Source organism: Triturus cristatus, chromosome 8, assembly GCF_964204655.1.
Source record: "Triturus cristatus chromosome 8, aTriCri1.1, whole genome shotgun sequence".
Lineage (NCBI taxonomy): Eukaryota > Metazoa > Chordata > Amphibia > Caudata > Salamandridae > Triturus > Triturus cristatus.
The window spans coordinates 641,702,705-641,722,875 of record NC_140591.1 but is presented as its reverse complement, the minus strand read 5'-3'; positions in this window follow the sequence as shown (position 1 = coordinate 641,722,875).

Below are 20,171 nucleotides of genomic sequence, written 5' to 3'. Positions count from 1 at the left end.
TGCCCATGGTAGTCTCAGTTTTAACTTAGTGCTTCAACTATGCGGTTAGCTTCTTCACAGCCTACTTGCTCTAACAGTTTCCTTTAATAACTAGCTGTAATCACAACTTGATTTAAAAACTGCCTACAACAATTCTGAGGGGGATATTCTCAAGAAGGTGTGATAATTATCGCAAAATTAGCTTGACGCAACTTTGCATATCGCAGTGTATCGCGGGAAAATAACCCTGTGTTAACTTTGCATTCTCGACATGGTGGTACCATGCGATAGTCTCACGATAACGCATCAAATGACCGTGTTAAAATTAACGCGACTCCAAAAAAACACGAAACACAAACGTGAAAAAAGTAGTGATGTGGCCAATAACGATTCAAAAATCAGCGATAACCAGCAACAGGCCTGCAATTCCCACGCGTCATTCACTACATAAGCAGAACAAAAAAAAGGCAAAAAACAATTACACTGCGTGGCACCATGGATGCATCCGGACCGAGTGCAGAGGACAACGTGAACTCCCCAAGCCCCACAGACCACTAGCAAGGAACCTTGGGGTCGGGAAAGGCCAAGGAGAAGAGGAAGAGGAAGACGCGGTTCAGTCCACAGGAAACAGGATCATCGTTACGGAGGTGATAGAATACTACCAACAACTGTTCGGCACCTCCAACGTGTCATTGGCAACAAAGACGCAAATATGGCAGACCATCTTGGACCATGTGAATGTAGTTGCAGTGTTGAGGAGGACAATGGAAGAGGTCAAGAGGGGCTGGAATGATGTGAATGGCAAAACCAAGAAGAAACTCAATGCCAACATGAAAGCAGCAACGCTCATTGGAGGTGGGGGTCCAGCGGCACACCAGGAGCTGAATGACATGGAGAAAATGGTGGCCACAGTCATCAGTCGGGATACGGTGCAAAGATTTGGGAATCTGGACACTGCTCAACATGACCTGACACAACATCAACAGGGTGAGTACCGACCAGAGACTGGGGGGACAGGGGGAGATGGGCACAATGGCACACATTCACAATTAAGTAGAGCACACTGCACACCCACAATGACTCTGGATCATGTCCCTGATCCCCGTGGCACACTGCAGCACACATACAAACACCAAGTAGGCCCCCGTACCCCATGTCCCCAAAGGGGTCCCATCCCACACATCACCAATCTCACCACCAACACATACACACATGCGAAACCCATCAAAGATGCGTATTTGTGAGCCACACTGACACTGCAAGTGACACCACATAACGATTAGCATGGCTGCAGTCCAATCATCATGAGACTGTGCACCCCATGACACTGAGGTGGCTGAGTGTGGACCACATCCAGAAAGGAGCAGGTCACACTCTGACACATCCACATGCACAAACAACCCTTGACGTCAACAACACATCTGCGGACAAACCATGCACAAGAGTCACAACTCGACCAAGAGCCCAATTCACCCAAGTCAGTTACATCTCAGCACTATAGAAGCAGAGAGGTCAAAGGCACCCTGCCTGAAAGGGATGAGGGGCAGCCAAATCAGAGCTGCAGGGGCGACTCACCCCCAATCCAGCACACACACATTAGAATAAGAGCACCTCAACATTGAAAACAATGTGGTACAAACTGCAACACTTTCACAACAGAACACATAACACAACGGGTGCTGCATGTGTGTCCAAAATGGGCAATCACATCTGGCATAGCAGGAAACTGTGAGATGACAATGTACAAGTACAACCTAACATCTGTGATGCAGTACAAATGTCCTCTGTCCCGCATCAAATAGGCATCTCCTGACAAACAGTCACAATGTACAATGTCATGCAGTCTATATGTAAACTTAGCCAATGTGTCAACATACATGGAACACACTGTAAAGCTGCATCTCCCCTTTAAATTGCAGAGTGACAATCAACACCTCCTGCAGAGCAGACGCTACATCACGTCAGTGATGATGGAGATGACCCCCAGGACATCGACCTAGATGAACTCCAACGTTTCATGGACACCCTCCGCACCCCACCTCCAGTAACAGGTCAGCTTAGCACCATCGAGGTGGGCCAACCCCCTGCACAGACCACACAGCAGGAAGCACCCACAACCACGTCTGGCTCCCAGCACCTCACCGAAGAACACATGGCGTTCCAACGCTGTGTCTTATACTGCCAGAAAGAGCTGGCTGAACAGGTGCGGGTGGGTTTCGAACTAATGGCAGCCAAACTAGATGCCATACGTGGGTGTCTAAGTCCCATCAGGGACCACTTACACTCCCTAACCGACCCACAGTCCACCCCATGCCCTCCAACAATTCATGGCTGGCTTTGCTGGAGTCATGAATCGGACACAACAACTACTGTCTAGTCAGAGTGGCTACAGCGATGTCATCCGTGATTTGGGAAACATAAGGAGGGTCATGGAGAACATGGAGCGGATGCAGGCACAAAGAATGGCTACCACAGCTGCACACGAGAAAGCTGTAGATGGGATCTTCCATGCCCTGCAGATCCTCATCATGGGAGTGATGCCACAAGACATTGAGATTAATGCTGCTGCTACTTCTACATCCACATCTCCGGCCCCTGATGTGTCAGTGTCACACAGTGCTGCAGACCAAACACCACCACCCACATGTGAGGCACATGAAATGTCAGAGGCCGAACATGAGGGTGAATCTGCCCTAGTGGTAAGAAGGAAGCAGTATCATTCATCTCGCCATATGGCTCCTTTCTGCTTGGTTCTGCCCTCTGCATCATGCCCTGGAATAACACCTTCCACTGTCCCCAGATACGCCCTGCAACACTTATCTTGCACATCGACATGGACCACCATATATTGTTTGCAAAACAATGACACTGCAATCAGCATGAGAACTGCACTCTTCCCCTTCTGAGTAACTTGACAATCCCTCAAGGACTCTGGCTGGCCCTCCACGGGGCAACATTGTAAAGTGTTGTCTGCATGGCCCAGTACTAAGACATCTTTAACACTCCACTGCACGTGAATAATATATTTCAATACACACAGATGTGTGCTGTCTATGATTAATCAAGTATGAAAGAATGGACGAATGTAGGGGCAGTGATTCCCCCTTGTGTCCATGTTGCTCATGTTGTGGGACTTGAGTCACAGGGTGCATCCCTGCACCATGGTGGTACATATCTGACCCCAAAAGAAGCCCCGTAGTCAATTGTAGGTTACAAATGACAGCCTATATGTAATGATTTGGGACACATGTGAAACACTGATGAGTGGGATTCCGTACTATCTTTGACACACAGAAATGGCATTTTGAATACATGACACCCCAAACAGCCTCTCTGTACAGAGGTGACACACCCAACATCTATTCTCAATTTTCGAGATTGTTAGCACCACATGTTGCACTTACACTTGTCAGAGTGATGTGCTTGTACAGAGGAGTGACATGCACTCAGGGAATGTGTGTTGGAATGAATTTATTTGCACATGCTGTGCCTGTGGTCATTTTGAACTGTCCCATGATTGCTAAGGACTCTGACAATGTGACGTGCTCATGTGAAGAAATTGTCAATGATGATGTTCCTACGGGCTATTCCTGCTGCAGCTGCAGTGGGGTGTGGTCCACCTGCCTCATCTTCCTCATCATCGTCCAGTGCATCTGGCATTTGTAGCCATGGGGCATTGGTGCGTACACATATGTTGTGCAACTCACAACATACAACAATCATCTTGCACATGATGTCTGGGCTGTACAGGAGCCTTCCACCTGTGATGACCAGGCACCTGAAATGTGACTTCAACACGCCAAATGTGCATTCCACGATGCCCCTGGTGCGTTTGCGGGCTGCATTGTACTGCCTCTGGGCCTGTGTGTTTGGGGCTCGGAGGGGTGTCATAATCCAAGGGCAGAGTGCATATCCTTGGTCACCTGTGACAGTGCAGAGAGACATGAGTCAATAGTTGGTTCTGCATGATGTGTTGGCAGGCTCACTGGTTCATTGGTGTGTGATATGTGTGACTTAGTGATGCCTGTTTGACATGTACTGCTTGTAGCAAATGAGAGGCATCAATGTGTATTACGTAGCCTCACTGCTACTCCTCCCTCCCCCTGAGCCTATTTACTATTGTGCGCAGCGCGGTTGCATCACTTGCACTCCTACGGTACACCATTGTCATGCCTGTCTGCACATGCAAGTCCACATGCCTGAGAACGACACTGTGATGTTGTGCGTTGAAGGTGGACGGCCACAAGTGTGTAGGCCTATGGTAAGGATTGGGTGGACACAGATGTAGAGCTCATGGCTTGGCTGAATTTGCGATGTGGTTGAGTGTAGACATTTGGCTTATGCTGCGGTTAGAGCGAAACACACAACAGTTGGCCTGTATGATCCCAGACCCAGAGCGGGTTTGTGCTCCCTCATTTGCCCCTTCGACGAGCCCGCACTCCAGGGGCATGCTACATTGCAACATTCTCCATTGCGGGACAGGTGGCAGTGATTCCCCCTTGCGTCCATGTTGCTCATGTTGTGGGACTTGAGTCACAGGGTGCATCCCTGCACCTTGGTGGTACATAGTTGACCCCAAAAGAAGCCCTGTAGTCAATTGTAGGTCACAAATGACAGCCTATATGTAATGATTTGGGACACATGTGAAACACTGATGAGTGGGATTCCGTACTATCTTTGACACACAGAAATGGCATTTTGAATACATGACACCCCAAACAGCCTCTCTGTACAGAGGTGACACGCCCAACATCTATTCTCAATTTTCGAGATTGTTAGCACCACATGTTGCACTTACACTTGTCAGAGTGATGTGCTTGTACAGAGGAGTGACATGCACTCAGGGAATGTGTGTTGGAATTAATTTATTTACACATGCTGTGCCTGTGGTCATTTTGTACTGTCCCATGATTGCTAAGGACTCTGACAATGTGACGTGCTCATGTGAAGAAATTGTCAATGATGATGTTCCTATGGGCTATTCCTGCTGCAGCTGCAGTGGGGTGTGGTCCACCTGCCTCATCTTCCTCATCATCGTCCAGTGCATCTGGCACTTGTAGCCATGGGGCATTGGTGCGTACACATATGTTGTGCAACACACAACATACAGCAATCATCTTGCACATGATATCTGGGCTGTACAGGAGCCTTCCACCTGTGATGACCACACACCTGAAATGTGACTTCAACACGGCAAATGTGCATTCCACGATGCCCCTGGTGCGTTTGCGGGCCGCATTGTACTGCCTCTGGGCCTGTGTGTTCGGGGCTCGGAGGGGTGTCATCATCCAAGGGCAGAGTGCATATCCTTGGTCACCTGTGACAGTGCAGAGAGACATGAGTCAATAGTTGGTTCTGCATGATGTGTTGGCAGGCTCACTGGTTCATTGGTGTGTGATATGTGTGACTTAGTGATTCCTGTTTGACATGTACTGCTTGTAGCAAATGAGAGGCATCAATGTGTATTATGTAGCCTCACTGCTGCTTCTTCCTCCCCCTGAGCCTATTTACTATTGTGCACAGCGCGATTGCATCACTTGCACTCCTACGGTACACCATTGTCATGCCTGTCTGCACATGCAAGTCCACATGCCTGAGAACGACACTGTGATGTTGTGCGTTGAAGGTGGACGGCCACGTGTGTGTAGGCCTATGGTAAGGATTGGGTGGACACAGATGTAGAGCTCATGGCTTGGCTGAATTCGCAATTTGGTTGAGTGTAGACCTTTGTCTTATGCTGCGGTTAGAGCGACACACACAACAGTTGGCATGTATGATCCCGGACCCAGAGCGGGCTTGCGCTGTCTCATTTGCCCCTTCGACGAGCCCGCACTCCAGGGGCATGCTACATTGCAACATTCTCCATAGCGGGACGGGTGGCGCTGACACTATAATAGAGACACACGCATTAGTTACTGTCTTGGCAAGGCTAAAACTTAACCACGCCCAGAGCCACGGGTTGATGAACTACACCCCTACGCTGGACTGTCGTACACCAGTTCACTCCGCTTACGCTCACAGGGGGGTACGACACAGCTACATGTCCCAGGTCTCCCCACTGCCTGAGGTGACATGGTTGCATCTGCTGTACACAGCACAATGTTATGTGGTAGGGCCTGGGGCCCTCATGCATGCATAATGAACACACGGACACACTCAGATAGTTTTTGGAACTGACTATGGGCACGTGCGCCCGGCTCGTTTTATTGCCAGGGTCACATGTCCAGTGACGCCTGTGCTGGATGTGTGTGGGGTGAGTGTAAGCCAGCCCTCAGGGAGTGGTTGGTGCTGATAACAACTACAACAGTGATCAGACAATCAGAAGTTCAAAGTTCAAACAGCAAGGTTCCATGACTTGAGTGGCACAGAGTTAGTGACCCTGGGTGCACTGCGGCTGGCACAGGCACACCTCCATGGGACGGTGACTTGCAGTGCACTGAGATAGGGCCAAGAGAGCTGAGCGGGTCCTCATCGATGTCAAAGGTGAATGTTGCAGAGTGTTTTGGGGGACAATGGAAGGTGTTCTTCCAGGGCATGATGCAGTGTGCAGAACCAAGCAGAAACAGGCAATATGGAGGAGATGAATGCTACAGACTTATTCTTAACACCAAGTCAGTATCAGCTACATGATGATGAAGACAAACCCCAGTCCATATACTCAGACGCCACCAAAGTTCAACCAGAGAGTGTCCATTAATTTTAGGGCACAGACTTAGTGGCACCAGAGCTGAAAGGGGATGCAGTCTGCGATGAGGCCTGTACAATGATATAAACTCTGCCATAAATAAATCAAGGCTCAGTTCCAAATGTGTGACCGACTCAACCACAGTGTAGGCCGGAGGCAGTGGTCAGCAGGGGCCCACAGCCACGTGTCGTTGGCTTGCGATGTACAGAGTTAGTGGCACCAGAGCAGTTGTTGGTAGTGTTTGATCACCTCCGTAACAATGATCCTTTTTACCTCCGGACTGAACCGCGTCTTCCTCTTACTCCTCTCCTTGTGTACAATGATATAAACTCTGCCATGAAGAAATCAAGACTCAGTTCCAAATGTGTGACCTACTCAACCGCAGTGTAGGCCGGAGGCAGCGGTCAGCAAGGGACCACAGACAAGTATCATTCGAATGCTATGCACAGAGTTGGTGGCACCACATCAAAGGGAGTACAGTGATATAAAACGTCCCATTAACATATGAACTCGGCCATCATGATCTCAAGACTCAGTTACAAATGTGTGACCTACTAGACAGCAGTGTCGGCCAGAGGCAGCGTTGGAGTTCGTCAATGAGAAAGGAATGCTGGAGGCCTGTGTCGTGGAGGCCAGCGATGGTTTGAGGAGGCTGCCAAGGTCATGGGCCTTGGAGCTTGCACGGGCATGTGGTGGGCCCTCTATGACACACGCCGGTGTCGGCAGGTGAACAGTGAGGCCTGGGTGCACAGGGGTGGGCAAGAGGGGTCTGGGGACCAGCGGCCTGGGGTGCAGCAGGCGCAGAGGATCGCCGGTATCACCGCTCACGGAGTCGGCCTCGTGGTGAGGTGAGAGGCACTGCCCTGGCAGACATGTTGGCCATTCCGGAAGAGAACCACTCCCAGGGCTACATGCTTTTTATTCACACCCCTACGCTAGCCTGGCGTATGCCCGGCCAGCCCACTACGCTCATGCTTACAGGGGGGACGTAACAAGCTACATTTCCGCAATCTTCCCCACTGGCTGAGGTGACATGGTCACGTCCACTGTCCACTGCACTCCAAACACCAGCAGGGTATGTCAACATGGATATGTCTGTCGTCTGCATACTGCAGTCTGTCCAGCACATGTACACCACAGTTGGCATTGTGTACATTCTCATTCATGGATCACTTGCCTCCTTTGCACATGCCTGGTGCTCACCTCTCCCCACAATATACTATTGTGTGGCTGAGGTGCCATGCCGTTGATGGCTTATGTACATGGCTAGCCCAGGTTACCACTGTAAGTTGTGCTGTCATGTCTGGTAGGTGCGCATGTTGTTTGGCATGTTGTATGTGAGTTTGTAATATGTGCATTCCCAGAGTTGTGAGTTGCATGATTGTGGAGTTGAGGTGTGTGGTGTGTTCATTTGGTACTTACCAACGAGAAAAGCATTTGCATAGATGCCAGCCTCAAAAAGCTGGTTGATGATGGTCTGTTGGAAGATGAAGGAATCATGCACACTGCCTGGGTAGTTGGCGATGACATTGGTGAAGAGTCTCTGGTGGTCCACTATTGCCTGCTCATTGATAGAATGGGTGTGCTTTCTGTTGTGGTAATTGTGTGCAGTGTCGGCAGGGGGCACAAGTAGAACATATGTGCAGTCTATTGCCCCCAACACGTGCGGGAAGCCAGCTATGGTTAGAAGCCCTGCTTGGTCTCCAGCTGTTCCTGCACAATGTGGGGAAATTGAAGGTGCTGGGCTACCAAGCTGATGATGGCATCCAAGACAGGTGTGAGTAACTTTGACATGGCTGGCTGTGAAACTGCTCTGACTCTGAAGGTTGTTGGTTGAAAGGTACCAGAGGCCAGCAGGTGCAGCACAGCCATCAGCTTTGTCTACAGAGGGATGTTGGCTGTCCGCTGTGTTGGTACTGTCAGCCTGTGGGCAATATGGTCAAGATGCGGAGGATGGTTTTCCTTTTGAGCCTGTAGTCGGCAATGACATCCTCTGGTTTAAAGTCTATGAGGCTGGTGCATTTTCTGAAGGTCCGCTGTCTTTGTCTGCGCTGCCTCTGTGGTAGTCCGGGGGGGGTGATGGCAGGCCTAGGGGTGGTGGCGGTGGGTGTTGTGGTCCTCTTGGGTGTCCGAGTTGCATGATTAGTAGCTCCATGGCATCTGTTGTTCTGGGCTGGGCTCCCTTACATACTGCAGGTAGTCATCCGACTTAACACCAGGTAGGAGCAGGTGTTAAATCCCTGCTGCTAACACGCCTTATCGCATGTTTGGTGATCTTATCGCTGATCTGGCTGGTCGTTGAGAACGTTGCGAAGTGGTGTTGTTGCGACTTTTTGCACGGGAAAGCCAACTCTGCATATCATTAATGTTAGTTGCCAGTGTCATCCATGGTGATGTTTTTTGCGGCTGCTATCACAGGAAAACTGGTGATATGGGCTGTTAGCACCAGCTTGTGAATGGGGAGATAAATTTATCGCCACTTTGGCTGCAATAAAGTGCCGCTAACTCGGCGATAAGTCCTTGAGAATATGCCCCTGAGTGTTCTCATGATATGGTATCACTGACCGCAAGGTGTCATCTTTAAAAACGTGGTGAATGATTGGAAATATCAAATTCTAAATGGCAATGCATTACTTTTATATGATGGAAAGCAGAACGAAAAGGGTGACAACGTGTGTTCTAATTATGATGTGTGGATGCATGCATGCAGTTCTTAATCTGCAAAATGATGAGTGCCAGGGCCCAAGCTTTTGCTCAGAAGCTGCCACCAGCACTGCAGAAGGTAGTGGTGCTGAATACCGAGGATGCCAGCCTTGATTCTCCTAATGCATTTTTATACATCACCAGACACTCCCTGCCCCATTATCTGACTCCTGCAGGTTCTTTTTCTTCATTCATGTTTTCTCAATTTGTCACCATTTTTCTGTCTTTTTCTTTCTCTATCTTTCCCTGTTTTGTGTTTTTCTCTCTCTTGTTCTGGGTCAAAATCTTATATATGAAAAATAAGTGCCGGTTTCCACAAATAGTGTGGGTGAGCCCCACCTGCAAAACCCGCTCAAATTAAGCACTGTTTGTATGTATATTGTATTTATATAGTGGACACCTAGCCAAAAAGGCAGCCAAGCGCTGTCTAGAAAAAGCAAAACCTTGAGCCACATTCACAAACGAAGATGAAAAATTGCAGAAAACGATTTAGCTCTCCTCCTGTATGTAAATTCTTTTTTGGGGAATTCAGAAACATTCTCAGTAACCATTTATATACACATTTGGGGGTGTTCCCAAATTTCAACGCAAACCACTCCTTGGGATTAAATACTACGGGTCTCTGCACTCGTGGTGATGATTTCTACATTTTCGGCTACTGGGAATCTCTTTGCCTTCCCTCTCTGATAAGGGCAGCTTGCCCCATTAGTCAAAAATGATGTGAAACTCATCTAACACATAGCCTCAATAAAACACATTTTATTTGGTAGCTGATTGTAACATGTAGTAAGTTGTTGCAGACACTAAGGAACACTGTCCACAATCCTTTAGTTTTTGTAGCATTACGAGAAATGTGGTCTCTCACTACTAACCTTCCAATCTGTTGCCCTCAGTGTTAAAGATATTCATTCTAGGGTCCGGATTTAATTGAAAAGTCAGCCAGCACTACACTGCGAAAATATTAGAAAATTAGGCAGTGCCGTATGTACATAAGGATGCATGCCAATGATATCATTGACAGTGAACATGCACATATCCCAAGAATTACAAAAGGTGCACACACTGCAGCGTAGCACCCAAAAAAGCTGTGCTGTGTTGTGTAACAGAGAGAGAAAGAGAGAGAAGGAGAGCACTGTGTCCACAGAGATATGGTACTCTCCTCCCCTCTCTAGTGCCGGTGCACAATCAGACTGCCAAGCACTATGCACAATCCGTTGCACCCTAGTGCAAAGGTGTCCACGTGAGTCTAGCATAGAGATATTTTGCTTCGACTAGCATACAGCACATATGGACAATGGGAAGCTTTGGGAGATTTTAAAGCATTTTTCGTTTTTAACACCTGGCTTAAAATGGCATTATTGTTTGGTGCAAAGCCCTGTCCGTTAATGTTAGTGGATACAGTTTTGCATTAGAAAGCATGGGTGGTTGCATGGAAAATGCAGGTCTAAGTGTTACTCAAAGGTGCAAAGGCAGGATGCGGGCTACATACACTTGAGACACATCCTTGATTCCAAATGTGTACTTCATGACTACTTCCCAGGATAGACTGCATACAATTCTTAATATTGCAGAAGTTGCACAGATTATGACTGTGGAATGCTACACAATATTCATGTCAATTGTTTTTTCCTTTTTCCATTTAGTGGTAGCATTTCTCACAAAGCCAAGTCAAGCTAATTTATTGGATCTGATATTGCATGAAATCTGTTGGATGCTCGCGTAGTTCCCACATTACTATGCCTTGTTTGCATTCTTAATGAGAAATTTGGAGTTACATGACTGAATGCCAATTGGCATTGTACTCTTGTCAATGTTTCATATTTACTGTTTAGTGTCATCTAGCATGTCAGTGCCTTGAGCAAGCTCCTTCGCAAATGCATAGTAAATCCGGGTGTAAGTCTATTATCTTACAAATTAAATAACTGTCGTACTGAATATTCTTTAATACTTGTTTGACAATGTTGAAGTGAAATGAGGTTTTGGTGAGCAATTTTCTTTTAAATAGCAGCGATCATTAGTGCTTCTTAGTTGGTTTTAATAGTATCAGAACTAGCCGTCTCTGCAGGCTCACCCCCAAACTTTTTGCCATTTTTCCCCACCACTTTTTGCTGAATTTGTTTTTGTTGGTCCTAGGACTCTGCACACGTTATAACTGCTAAGCAATGCTAAAGTGTTTCTGCTTGTTTTCTTAAGCATAGTTTGATTGATATACACCTGATTGGCATATTTAATTTACGCATAAGTCCCTTGTAGAGTGGTATAACATACCCAGGGCCTGTAAATCAAATGCCCCCCCCCCCCGGGCCTGCAGCACTTATTATGCCACCTACTTAAATTGCTCCTTAAAACATGTCTCAGGACTGCCAATGCAGCCTGAATGCAATTTGAAACTGCCATGTCAACTTGCCATTAAAACCCCCTTGCCAAGCCTAAAACTCCCGCTTTTTTTTTTACATATAATAAACCCTTAAGATAAGCCCTAGGTATCCAAATGAGAATGTGGCTGTGTAATTAAAAGAGTGGGCCTGAACCTTTAAGTTTAACATATCCTGTTAGTTAAAACCTCCTAAATTAGTTTTTGATTGCTGTGAGGCTTACCTCTCCCATAGGATAACATTAGGGATTCCTGATTACCTGTAATTCATGGGAGCCAGTAACTAGCACATGTTTGGTATCTATGGAATTTCAGTGCTAAACTCTCTTTAATGGTAGTGACTAATTATTTTATTACATATTTGGAAACACTTTTAGAAAGTTTGCATTTTCTGGTCCTTAGCCCTTTTGTGTCTGCAGTCTGTCTTGGGTCACATGACTGGGGGTAGCTCACAGTTAGACTTTGTGAATTCCTCCTAATCACACAAGAGAGATATTAGGTGTGCCTCAGTGGGCCATTTGCTAACAGGATTGGGGCGGAGCTGAGCACATCCCCACTTACAACGAAATAGTTGATGCTCTGCCTTCACACAAAGGGCCTAATGTCCCGACATTGTCACTGCAATCAGCTTGAAACCCAAGCAGGGGAGACAGGAAATTCAATGCACTCAAATGAATTTTTCTAGAAGCTTCTTCCACTTTCAAGAAGAAGGGCACTAGTGTATAAAAATAGGACCTTCAGACCCACTCTTCACTTTAATACTGGACTTGCAGAAGGAGTCCTAGAGGACTGCCAGCTGCAGTGAAATGCTGTGCACTCTGTCAGACTGCTACTGTACCTGGAAGGACTCTTTGCGAGATGGAGCCTGCCTCAAACCAACCCCCAAACACCACCTCTGCTGTTGAGACCTACATCTTCACTTACACCCAGGAATTCCAGAATGACTTCAAGGATTAGTTTACTGCCCTCCTGTTCAGAGCCTCAGGAATATCATTTGCTCCCACCTTCTTGAATCCGCAGCTGGACCCAGACTGGGTGAATCATGCAACCCCAAGAGTTGTCTCACCAGTGCTGGACTCTTCGATGTGGTGCTGAAGTTGCAAAAATGGCAACTATCCACCCAAGGTTCATCACCAGTTGGATTGACTTTTCAGTTTCTCCTGCTACATTCTTCTCCGCAGCAGAACATTCTTATCAGTGATCCTTTGACAAAGGGGTTTAGGACCTTGTAGAATTCTCTTCCAATTCAGCCCTATGCCTCGTCCCACTGGAGAGTTTTGACTTATATTTTCGCGAGCAAAGAAATCTTAACTGTGCCTTTGACCCAAGGCAATCTGACAATGATGTTCCCTCCTCGGACACCTCCTACAGCCTTGCCCCACCGAACTTTATCTTCTCAGACAAACATTTCTCAGTTTCTCAAGCCCAAAAGTATGAGCTGACCGGGCCCAATCCATTTCTTGTATCTAAAGCACGCTCCATTACGTTTGTCCATATTTATCAAGTTTGATACACTCGCGTGTGACTAGATGTCCGCCGTTGGTACTTTGATCTTTTAGGCACTAGTTTTTACAAAAAAGTTTAAAAATTCATAACTTTGGTTCCATTGATGGGATTTTTGTCATTTCAGTGTTAAATAATTTAATAAAATGTACTAAACTTTTCTAAAATGGTTTGGGATTGTTCTTGTGTTGTGTTTTCAATTTGTTACTGTTTGTAAGCTGCATAATTGCCACTAAGTTACATCTGATTACTTTTTGTGCCAAGCTACCCAGGGTTAAGAACAGGTTAATTTATTAAAATTCTGTGGTTCACCCTGCAAGGGATTGTGGCTGTTGCTTGACCAGGGCTCAAACTCCAGTCAACCAACAACCCAATTTCTCACAAATAGTATAAAGGAACCTAACAGAATAGAACTGAGTCATAAGCCTATACAGTTAGAAACATTAACTCAGTCCTGCACTGCACGAGACGCTCAAGAGGCAAATTCAGTAGCAACTTAATGTTACATCAGCTAATTTGACATTCTTTATTACATGGTAGTTCTCTTTGTGTTTCTCCATATTGCCAATGTTGGTGTGCTCATTTTACATAAAATTCCGCTATATGCATTTTTTTGCCAAAGAAAAAAATTGAATTTCCATACAGCATATTTGTCTGAATACTGATATAATGAACTGTGTCCATTTATGATAATAGTAAAAAGACAGAGGATAAAATCTGCAATTCTAAAGGAACATCGAATCAAACTTGACCTTTTGAGGAAAGGAAAATCAATGCGATTGCTGCAGATTCTGTAATTTAATAAGAGAACCTTTATTACTCATGATCAATTGCTTGAACGATGGCAACAGTGAATGTTCGATATTCGTCCCCTAACAAAGAGTACAGACTGTCCTCAACTTAATATTTGATACACAGCAGTGTCTCCAGCAGGGTAGCAAAAGCTGCTGATTCACAGCAGGCCATGCTATGAGATGCAAGCCCAGCAGTGAATATGCCGCCCATGGCCTTTGATTCTGTATGAGGGAGGACAACTAGCTGTGAGGTAGTGGTGTTGTTTTCAGCACTGGTTATGGTCATCATTTTTCATAAAGAAATACTGTACAGATAGAAGTGAGAGAGGACTGTGTTTGTAGAATATTACATGTGAAGAACTGAGGGATGGGAACACATGGTACTATTTCAGCAGGTGGATATATGGAGTTTCGTATTTTCAGCATTACTCTCCCCTAAGGGGAAAGGGAAGGAAGGTAGATGCTGGCAAATAGACGGTTTAAAAACAATTAAAAACTTTGGCTTGCCTTTGGTATGTTCTGCATAGACCTCCGAAGTGCTATATTGAAGTTTCAGTGCAGAGGTTCTCAAGAGCAATTGTCAAACTGACGATTTTCTTTTGCCTCGCTTAACAACAGGGCCGTTTCTAGGCGTTATGCCACCCTATGCGAGAATTGAAAAATGCCACCCCCTCCCTTTTACTACCATCACTCTCTCCCCCTGTCATCCAGGCTAGAAGAATTAATACATTAGATATTCCCAAACTCGTGTTTTTTGCAGCCCTCCCCCTTTGGCCGCCCTAGGCGGCCGCCTAGTCTTGCCTAATGGTAGAAACGGCCCTGCTTAACAATAAGGCTTTTTTGTGACCACGTCAGTCTGGTGAACTCTTGCAGCCATTATAGTTTACATTCCTACAATATACTTATTCACCATCAGGTCTCTTGCAGATGTTTCTGTTTGTTAACATTTATTTTATGGGACATGTTCAATGATTTGTCATTGACACTTTATAACGTCAAATTGCAGTCATGCTAAGTTTCCCATGTCCATGCGTGATTGTGCTGCTCCAGTTCGAATTTATTCTTTGAATACTGGGACCTGTAGTCTTGCTTATTCCGTTATAAAAGAAAGGCTAAAAGTTTCAGAATTCAAAGAAGACAATAGTGGCCTGGAGCAACACATCACGCATGTACCAGGGACACTTGCCAGCTATAGTTAAAGACATCAAACACAGGTCTCTACCAATATGAAATCTTTGCAAAATTAAAATCAAACAACGCCTATTTTTGGTGTTTTCTTGCACTATTGCATGCAATGTTACATAACCTGTTGCCTTTAAAAAACCAGAGATGTTGGCAGTTTGGTTATTTCGGTATTCAAGTTCAGCCACTGGCATTGTGCTGCATGCTTATGGATGTCACTGTATAAGAAGCCGCTACTCGCTTAGAAGATAAGATCTTACCCAAACCCCTTCCCCAAAAAAGCCTATCTCTCATTTTCTTCCAACATCATGGGGATTCTAAAGGTACCCAGGGTTTGTGGATTCCCACGGAGGGGACCCAGAAATTAGCCAAAATACAGCTAAATTTGTTTTTTGGGGGAAAAATGGGAAAAAAGGGCTACAGATGAAAGCATCTGGTTTTCCCTGCAAATGGTATCAAAAGAGGGGTTGTGGTGCTGAAATCACCATCTTCCCAGCTTTCATGGAGAAGCAGACTTTTATCAGAAAACCAACATTTTTTACACAGTTTTGGCATATTTCTGGGACATACCCTATTTTTGCTATTTGTTGTGCTTTCAACCTCTTTCCAGTTAATGGTAGGAATGGGTATGAAAGCAATAATGGATCCTGGAAAGCTATACATTTTTAAAAAGTAGACAACATTCTGAATTCAGCAAGGGGTGTAGATCCTTCAAGGTTTCTTTATAGAAACTAACAGTTAAATATAGGAAAAAGTGAAAATTAGTTGAAAAAACAGCCATTTGTGTCAACGTTTTCACCTGTAACTTCTTCTAATTATGACAGCTGTTTGAAAGCAAGATGCTGTTACATCTGCTGTACCTTTATGGTTGTGGGGATATATAGGACTTGTAGGTTCACCAAGAACCTGACAAACCCAGATCCAATAACTAAGAAGCGATGTTTTTTTATTATGTACCGGGTATATAGCAATTATTCTGGGAAAATGTATACATGGAAAAATCTGTATGAAGGACACCTATGTATTTCTGAAATGGGAACAAAATATAGAGTTTAGAAAAAGTAGATATTTGCACATTTCCGAAATTGGGAATACCTATACTAGCATGAGAATTATAGGTCATTTTTCAAAATGATTTCTTTTTTACACATTGTCTTTCATTTCGAAGGCAGAAATGCATCAAAAGTCAATAGGTAATAACAGTTGCTCTACAATTCTGTATTACCCTAAGTCTCCCAATAAAAATGGTACCTCACTTTTGTGGGTAGGCCTAGTGCCCACGAGAGGAAACGGCTCAAAAAGCAACGTGGACACATCACATTTTCACAATAGCAAATTACCCCTTTTTTGCAAAGTGCCTAGCTGTAGTTTTTTAACCCTAGTGTTGTAAATTGAAACCACGATGTGATTAAGCATTTACTAAAGACATTAATTCCTCTGTTATAGATCGTGTTTTCTCTGTTATGTTGACCGAAGCTTGGACTCCATTTTGTATTGTCATGCTTTCACGTGTTCCCCACGAGAAGAGTCCAACCTCTGTGTTAGTTGCTTTTGTAATCTGCCCAGTAACAGTCTATAAATAGCTCCTTTGTCCATCTGGCGCATGCCCAGACTTGACCACATCTGTTATCAGTTAGCCTTGCTTGACCATGTTTTCGCGGGCTCAAGGAGTGCGTTAGCTCCGCCCACATATTGATTCAGTATCGAAAATGACCATAAATGGTAATGTTCTTCGTCTTCATGTTGTATCCACCCACTTATGAGCCCCTCTACTGTGTATAAAAGGGGACCATGTACGAATGTTCTTTGTGCTACTCTATGCAATACTGAAGAGTGTTGTGTGGATTGTAGGACCACCCTTAAGGGTTAATAAATGCTGTCTTTGTACTTTGCAGTTTCCGTGCCAACTTCCTTATAGATTCCATTACAGGAGAGCGAACCCTTGTGTCCTGCGGGCCTAGCTGGGGCCTGTATTCATCAATTGGCGCCCGTCACATGGGGCTCATCGGCGACTCGGATGCTCGAAGGATTGGTCGCGACGAAGGTGAGGAATTGGGCCGGGGACGTGATCACTGCCAGCGGCGCCTTAGCCCTGGCATCCCAAGGTTTTTCTTCCTTCCCTTCCGAGCTGACCGTCTGGGTGGCGCCGGTCCTCGACTGAGACCTCTTCTGTCGGTCTTGCCGTGAAAGCCGTTTGGGCGATTGTGGAGCTTGGCAGTTGGAATCTGGACTCTTGATTGGTAAGAACCGGTGTACGGTACTTGCTCCGAGTTTTTGAAGCCTGATCTGGCTATTTGAGTTTGATTTGTGATGACTAGTCATATTTTGGATTTGTCTTTGTGAATATATATGCGTTGCAACACATATAGGCAGGTAATGTGGGGAGATTTCTCCAGAGCTGTGTAACTTTGAACGGCGCAACGATTAAGTGCCATTTTTTATAATATTGCATATTTTGCATTATTTCTGAGCATGCCTGCTTTCAGCGCACTCCGTAAGTGGTGCTGCTGTTTCGGAAACCGGTTGAACCTCGAGGAATCTGCTCCAGCTCCCCCAGAGGGGACTCCTAATAGGGATATGTACGTGAAGCATGGTCTTTCTTCCATAATGTACAGCACAGTATGGAGGAAATATACAAAAAAAGATCCTGAGTTGCGATGGCCTTTGTATGGATCGTTTGATATACGTAAGATTGAGTATGTGGAACAGTGTATGTGTAAGCGGCGTGCTCGTCAGGATATGTTTGAGTGTGTGCGGTTGTGGGTGAAGGAGGTGCGTGAGCGAGAGAAGCGTGAGAAAGCGCTGTTTGATAAGGAACAACGGAAGAATGATCATGTGCGAGCACAGGAAGCGAAGCATCGGGAGGACAGAGAGCAGACGGACAGGCAAGAGAAGGAGCGTAGGCTACAAGTTTCGGGTCAATACGTTGTTCGGCAGCCACTTTATCCTGTCCTTAATAATCTCGATGATGATTTTTCTTTACTAGATCGCCCTCCGCCCCCATATGTCGGCGCATCTGCTCCGAGGCCGCAAGATTCTGTCCCGGGTACGGGTAAGGTAGATACGCGGTCCATGTTATCAGCCGACCAAATGGCTGAGCTTTGGCAAATTTCCTTCCGTGCACTTAACGGCAAGATATCTATAGAGGAATTATTTCATACTTGGGGGTCGTGGCAGGAGAGAGATAAATTGTATTTTCTGGGTCATTTCGCGGATGAAGTGATTGATGCTTTCCGGAAACGTTCTGGTGTTTTTGAGCCCGACGAAGTATCATCGGATGCTAAAGCATTGCGTAATGGTGTTTTCTCTTTTTCTAAGGCTCCAGATACGGTTCGGCGGCTGTTCGCCTTGCGGGACGAGGTGCTGGTCTATAAAGAGAAAGCGCGCCAGCGAGCAGGGAAGGAGCAGCAGTCGGATTCGTGCACAGCAGAGGGCCACTCATCCGCCTCCCAGTCAGATAAGGATGACATAGTGCATGTTAAACCAATGCGAGAGGCAGCGCCTTTGTATGTTCCTCCTAAAGGAGCAGGGACTAGCTCGGACATTACCTCCGCCGATGCTAAGGGATATTTCGTGTATAATTGGGTTTACACTCCGTGGCATAGGGCTGATGTTATGGCATTGAAGAATGCGCTGCCCGACCCCCGCAAGAATCCAGCGGCCTTCTATGAAGAAGTCGAGGGGGCCTTGAATTCTTGCGTTATGACTTTAGCAGATATAGACCTGTTCTTTGGCCTTATTCTACCACCGGATATGTGGCGATCTGTCCGAAAGGTAGATGATATAGTTGCCTTTAAGGCCCGGTGGTCTGACCTTGAGGATGAGGATAGGGAGCGGAAGCCCGCGCAGAAACCGCCCCAGAGTATTTTAGATCTCCCTGCTGCTATTGTGGCGAAGTTGAAGACAATTATTCCCCCTAAAAAGATTGACTGGAATATGTTAGCTGCATGTAAACAGAAAGTTGATGAGTCAGTTGCGGACTTCTTTACGCGCTTTGAGGAGACGTTTCATGATTTTAGTGGCCAGTCGCTTACCGACGATACGGGACGCCACCTTTTTGCGGATAAATATGTAGCTAATCTGCTGCCGGCAGTTGCGGCCCGTCTGAAAGCGAGTGAAAGTTCTTGGTCCTCCGCTACGCCGACGGCCCTCCTGACTATCGCTCAGTATTATGAGCGTCAGGAGCAAGAAGCAAAGGGCCAGGAGGAAAAGAAATCGAAAGATTTGAAAACAAAGGTGACGTTGGCGCAAGTCTATGGCCCGCCTCGACGAGGTAGTAATAGAGGTAGGGGAGGATCTTATGGTCCTCCCTCGGGCCGGTCTGATTTGAATAGGAATCAATGTGCGTATTGTAAGCAATCGGGTCATTGGGCTAGGGACTGCCCGGTGTTGCATGCATCGCGCCAGGGGCATACCCACGGTGGCCCGCGAGGTAGAGGGGGTTTCTCGAACTTTCGAGGGAATTCTAACGAACAGGCTCGTCTTGAGTCTGCTGGGCAGCACCGAGATAGATCAAATGTTTTCGATCGCCAGCATCAGTATCAAGCATCAGGAATTGACCGGTCGGGGTACCATGACTCTCAGCATGCATAGGATTGCGTTGGATGGGGGTTAGAATCAGTTGAGGTGCCGGTCGATCAGAAGGGCCCTTATGTATCGGCTGAGGTTCTGGGCTCTACTGATCAGTTCCTAGTGGATACTGGAGCGACACGTAGTGCGCTATCTAAGCAATTGGTTCCGGGGGCTCCCCCATCCGGCTTAATGGTCACATCGGTAGGGTTCGATGGTACACTCTCCCGAAGCCCTCTTTCACAGCCCCTCATGTTTAAGGTTGATTCTTTTTCTGCACCCTGTCCGTTTCTGCTTGCCCCGTACACGCCGGACAATATTATGGGTCTTGATATGTTAAAGCACTTTAGGGCTACTATCCGCTGTTCCCCTGCTGGTGTGC